The sequence below is a fragment of the Nymphaea colorata genome, chromosome 9 (assembly GCF_008831285.2).
Source record: "Nymphaea colorata isolate Beijing-Zhang1983 chromosome 9, ASM883128v2, whole genome shotgun sequence".
NCBI classification, from domain to species: domain Eukaryota; kingdom Viridiplantae; phylum Streptophyta; class Magnoliopsida; order Nymphaeales; family Nymphaeaceae; genus Nymphaea; species Nymphaea colorata.
This window is the reverse complement of record NC_045146.1, coordinates 15,342,070-15,348,591: the sequence shown is the minus strand read 5'-3', so window position 1 is coordinate 15,348,591 and position 6,522 is coordinate 15,342,070.

Below are 6,522 nucleotides of genomic sequence, written 5' to 3'. Positions count from 1 at the left end.
ACTACTAAAACCAATTCACCGGTTTTAACTTTTAGGATAAAAAATCTTTTTTACAAGTTACACGAGTTAATGCTTAGACGATTTACCGTCTAAACAAGTCGAGTTCGAGATTGATTTTGTCTAGTAGAGCTAGAGTTTTTTGAGATGTTCCAGTTTACCAAGGTCGAGCTCAACTCGGCATGTGTGCATGTAGGCACCGGTTCGGCAGCCCCACAGGTTTGATTTACAAATAGACTTTTACAGCACGACTCCGAAGAGTTGAATTAACGATCGATGGGGTTTCAATTGTGGACAGCTGCCAGGTCGTTGGCATTAGTGCCATTAAATCGGTGCCTGTCCGGCGGGGGCCGTATTTGTTTAGCCATTGCATCGTCTCAACAACGATGCAGAAATAAATGCCTGACCTCCTTTAAATGTCATCCGATTGGGGCTGAATATCAGTTTTGAATTGATTGGTTCATCTCGATATCTATCCGTGTTTAAATAAAATAACATAAACCATTAAAAAATTCCATTTCTAAGCAAATTACAAGGCGGCGTATCGACCGAAATCCGATCTGGTGAAGTTTTGAAGACAATACAAAAACCAACACTCAATAACTCTCCGGCACTGGCCGGCAGATTGTGAGGCGTGGTGATCCCGACCATCATGTTGGTAGTCGAGATTCAGCTCTCATGGTTTCACTTCTTCCTTGAAATCGATGATCTGCGATCTCAATTGTTGCCGGGATTTGGGTTTTCTCGGCGTTGCCAGATTAAAGAAGAAACGGGCAGCTGCAGGCTGCGACTACTTTTTCTTCTCTTCCTTCTAGAAAAAAGAGGCTGAAATCTTGCTATCTTGAAAACTCCGTTCAAGTATTAATGTAGCTTCCGAGGCTCATAAAATTCCGGTCGAAAAGTGGAAATCATGCCCTGAACGGCGAAAAGTGAATGGTTTAAGATCCGCCAACACCGGATCCCATGTTTCAGAGAAAAGTGAAGAAGAGAAATGGGGGAGAGAGCTAGCTGTCTCGACCGGCTTTAGTATGAAAGTTTTGGGGGGCCAGACTTTTGTACATGGTGAAACGAACAGCAGGGTTAAGTACTGGAGAGTAACAGGCTGAGATGTAGGGCCAAATGTCTGCAACCTGCATGTCCCCTCTCAATTGGTGTGGTATGTAGTTCATTTCGATCTGCCGACGAGTCAATTACCTAACCTTCACGGGTGCACCTTTTTCACAGGAAAGTTCGTTCCCTGAGAACAATACAGATGACTGGTTTGCTTTCTTTGATTTCATCACTACAGAGATGCCACAGGGGCTCATGCCAGCATATATATATATATATATATGTATCGTTTTCCAAAAACCCAAGTGCTATAACTATAGTTGGAATGCTAAACAATCAGAATTTAAAAAAACTTGAAAGTTCTACAGTTTAATAAGTTGGATGTAGAAAAATAGTTGCCATCCAATGAAATTGGGATCAGATCAAATTCACATTTGGATTCCATATTGAATAAACATCCGATTAGATATTAAGCATCAATATGGCCTGTTAACTTTTCCTATATTTAGCATCAATATTTTTTGAAAGTCGGTTCTTTAACATATGATGATACAGTTTGGATCAAGTTGTGAATTTAAAAGCAGAATTTCAATCAGATGCAGGTTGTCAGTTTAAAAGTCGGATGTGGACATGGTGTGAAGTCGAATGTGTCTATATGAATGCCATGTTTCATGAATGTGCCCATAATTCATGTTCATGTATGGAATACTGCATTCCAAAAAAACGTACCATTCCTGTTATCAACCCACCCTCTTTAACTTGAAGAAATAATTTGGTCCTGTCAAGAAATATTTGGTTTGATTTTGTTTGTGGTCTGCGTTAATGACTTCCTGCCCGTCAGCTCATATATAATCATGCCAAACCATGCATATCCTTGGGTTCAACATATAACTCTCTCAAGCATATTCTATTGGAACAATACTTTCTCATTAAGGCAGGCATCTTCCTGCATAGCAAGATGAAGGGTGTCTTCGTATAATGTAGTAAAAACACACACGCACACACATAGAGGGAGAGAGAGAGAGAGAGCTTTGCTACTAGCTAGTGATGCATATTTGAATCTAGTGTCATTGATGGGCCCATATAAGTATATACTAATGAAGTGAGGTTGATAAATATTGTCTCAAGCATAATTAATATGCTAAAAAGGTTACCTTTGATGTAAAGTTTCTTGTATTAGGTGAAGAATGAAATTATTTGCCTTGAGCCTTAAGGTCTAGGAGAAACCCTCACTGAGCATAATCAACCTAGCTTGATAACATCGATAATGTCAAATCATATAAACACAATACGTAACTCGTCATTTTATAATATTAATGTGCCTTCAGTCTCGAGGTTTGGTAGGCGCCTTCATTATTGATCATAATGATGAGAAACTTAACTTGATAACATCAATTATATATGTCAGATAGTTCGTCCTTTAGTTCATATGTGTAAAGATGTGAAATACAATAATTTGCCTTGAACCTTGAGGTTTAGTAGGTGTTTCCCACGATCATAATGGTGGAAAATTTTCAGTTGATAAGATCAATGAACACTGAACTTGATAGGAACTTTTTCAGATTAGAAAGGCGGCGTTAGGCAGACCTCGTCCAATTATCCCTTGGAGTTCAAGCTGGTTTCGCCTCTTTCAACTTAAAGTTCCTCAATCGATCACCTTGTCCGGTGGATTGAACTCTTGCTGTCAAATAGGAACGGGTTACTGGAGAAAAGAAAATCATTGATCCAAAGCTGATCTGAGATCAGCCACATACCCTAGTGGATTTGAGATCATAATGGTTTTCAATTTTTTTTTATATTGAAAGAACATACCTCTGAGATCGCATAAAGGGTGTTTGGCTATAGCAATTGACTGTCGCTGTTAGGGCTGTTCAACAAGTCGATCTAACTTGAGCTCGACTCAAACTTGCTCGATAAACTTGACTAGAACTCGACTCATTTATTAAACTAGTCGAGTTCGAGTTAAGAAATGAATTTGATAACCTAAACGAGTCGAGCTCTAGGTTAAACTCGGTTAAGCTTGAGAAAGAAATATAAAATGTGTTTCATAGATTTATCAAAAAAAGTAGATTGCTCAAATGAGTATACACATATGTGGATGGTTTCATGTTCAAGTCTATATGCTGCCTCTTCCTTTAAAAAATAATTTTTTTAATGAAATGTTTGGCTCTGCTCAAGCCAATCTTCGGCTTGAGATTAATCAAGTAGAGTTCGAGTTCGAGTTTTAAGAACTCAAGCCGAGTCGAGCTCGAGCTAAAGAAATTGAACTGGAGTCGAGCTTGAGCTGAGTTCGAGTTCCTTTCAAGAGAAATGAGCCAAGTTCGAGCTGGCTCAACTCGGTTCAAACTCACTCAAGTTGGCTCAAACTAGCTCATGAACAGCCCTAGTTACTATTCTATGAATCTACCCCAAAAATTATGGCAGATTCCTGGAATACTTTGTGATGACATTTTATGAATTGTCTCAAATTTTTTAGATAGATTTATGAAACAACAACAACATGTTACTATTGCGAAACAACCCAATAGGAATAGGGAACAGAGTTCAAGGGACTCAGATCACCTTGAATTTTCAATCCAAGGTAATCAAAAAACGGTCATAGGGAAACAGGGCCTGATACAGAGGTCTAAAAGATATTTGAGCCTGTTGAGCTATAGCTACTTCCTAAGCTCTGCGTATTGATACTGCAAGCAAGAGCAAGTGCCAAGTAGGCAACGGAAACAACAAGTTTCTATGGTCCAAGAGATCACTATTCCATGGATGTGTTTGGAAGCCCTGAGTCAAAAGAAATCCTTTCATGTTGGGAAGCAAACAAGAACTCATGAAGTTTAGAGAGGGGGGGAAGGGAGAAGCCGAGGAAGGACTCTAATATATAACATACATAAGAAGTTATCCAATATCTTTCCGTTGCTGAAGTAGTGATGCACATGAAAAATGAACTGCCTTGATGTTCACAAGCAGAAGTTGATCTAGGTCGGCTTCAGAGGGTCGGATCTGATCAGTACTGTCTTCGAAATTTGAACCTGAGCTCCAACTAGGACCACAAATTATCGTAGCATGGATTTAATGTTTATGTCATGGCTCAAATCCTTGGATCCCAAGGGAAAGTGAGGGTTCTGACTTGAACTCCATGAATTTCAAGAGGCGAAGTTTACAAACTCATGATCAATCCCCGTAATTCAGACAAAGGATTTCAGATCCTTATCAGAAATCAAGAAACTAAAATCTTTAAGATCCAAGAATTTTGTGATCTGGTCGGGTCACCTCAGATATAAGATCCTTGGTAATGAAAAAAAAAAAACAACAATATTTGCATGTTCTGAACTCCAAACTTGTAAACCTGTGGCTTTGACTTGTACAACAGAGCTGAAAAGGCCCATACTTTGCTTCCTCTATTGACCCTCCAATGCCATTGCTGGGTTTCAAGAGAAACAGAAGCTAATATTCTAGACCATGCATGCACTTTATGTAGAGTTCATATTGGTCGTCCACTTTTGAGGATGTTGGATGGCGAGCCGTGCCACCTAGGCTGTGTCAGCTGCGCAAGGAGCTGAAGCTCATGTGATTTGAACCAACAATCGGCCATTTATCAGCCATTGGTTAAAGTATGTGCGTCAAACTCCTTGGGGCATGCTAGCAGGGATGAACATAAGCCGAGTTGCGCTGACTCAAACTCTGCTGAAGTGGATAAAGCTCAACTCGAGCTTGGTCTCTTGAGCCTAGAATGGCTCGAATTCAGATTGGCTGGCTCTAGCTAGGGATGTCAACGGATCAGATTCAGATCAGATATATCCTTAATCATATCTGTTTTTTCGGATATTCACATATTCGAATTCGAACTCAGATTCAAATCTGACTAAAGAAAAGTCATATCCGAATCTGAAATCCAATTTTACAATCCAAATCCAAATTTTGAACCGGATTTTACCAATTTTCAAAATTTAATAGCATTAGATACATAATATTCGTCTAAAAATGAATCTGATCCGAATCCGATCGGATATTTATGTATATCCGAATCCGAATCTAATCGGATGCTATTTATTAAATCTGAATCCGATCCGATTTCTTAATCAGACACGAAACTTTTTTCTATACCCGATTTTTTCGGATCGGTTCGGTTCAGTTGGACATCTGATTTAAATCGGATATATTGACATCCCTAGCTCTAGCTGATTTGTTTAAAAAAAAAAACGAACCTTTGAAGATGGCGGAAACAACCAGGTCCAAACTATGAATCTCTTCCTTACTAGCAGCCCCAGCCCAGCTGTATTTTTTGTTTTACTATACCGAAACACCTATTATACATTAATTCTCCACGAGATCAATCGAGCTTAATCGAGCCGAGCCTGGATAGCTCGGCTCATTTTCTTAAACGAATTCATTTTTAAACTTGAACTTGATGCATTCATTTATCAAATGAGTCCAACTCTAGCTGAGTGTAAATTCGAGTCGAGCCCACGTTGCCTTGGCTCGTTGAACATCCATACTGATGCTAGAAATTGGATAATTGGACTGGTATTGGAGAAGCACATACCAAAGCACAGTGCGCCTACATATATCTCCATTATTATTGTGTGGGATTTTTCTACTAACGCAACACTTTTCGGTAATAAATGCAAACTCAGGTTTTGTATTTATGAATTATGATTTATGAAAAAAAAAATTTAAAGAACCATGATTTAAACTTCTACCAAAATATAGGCCTCACATTTCTGATATTTTCTCATACAGGCCCCACTTTTTTTACTGATAACTCCGATTTTTTGAGGCCTACATCTGTGTTAAGTGGGCCCCTGGGCTTCTTAAGCCATAACACGTAGCCTCCTTCACGATCTTTGCCATTATATTTTAACATTACCTAAAAATATCAGTTATCATGAAGGGAGTAAAAATAATGTTTTTTTTTTCTTTTTTTGTGTGTGTGTGAAAATCTGAATAACACTTTTAAAGTAAAACCAAAGGTCAATGTTGAAAAAAAAAAAAAAAAAAAAATTTCAGGTGATTCAAACTGATATGATTCAACTTGAGGCATCGCCTTAGCAGTGGACATGGAAAGGATCTTATGAGGAAAATGAGAATACGAAGCCCGTAGTTGAAATTTCCTCTTTTTTTTTATTAACAGCCTGAGGCCAAGTAAAAAGCTTCCGTATCATGTAAATGTCAATGGGGAAGAGGTCCAGACTTTCAATTTCCAGCCCGTTTAAGTGGATGATGGTTTCTAGCCAACTGAACATAGTTTTTGGTAGTCTGATCTTCATTAATTATATGATGAATTTGGTGGCAAACCTTCAAGTAAGGGGAGAAACAACTCTCTCTTGCATGTGCACTCTTAAGTTTCTGTACTAGACTTGAGTTTAGGACGCCAATCTCTGGGAGTTCTGTCTTCCTTTCTGAATGAGAAAGCTTCCTAATGAATCAGGTCATATTCCCTCCAAGCAAGGGGAGAAACAATTCTCTCTTGCATGTGCACTC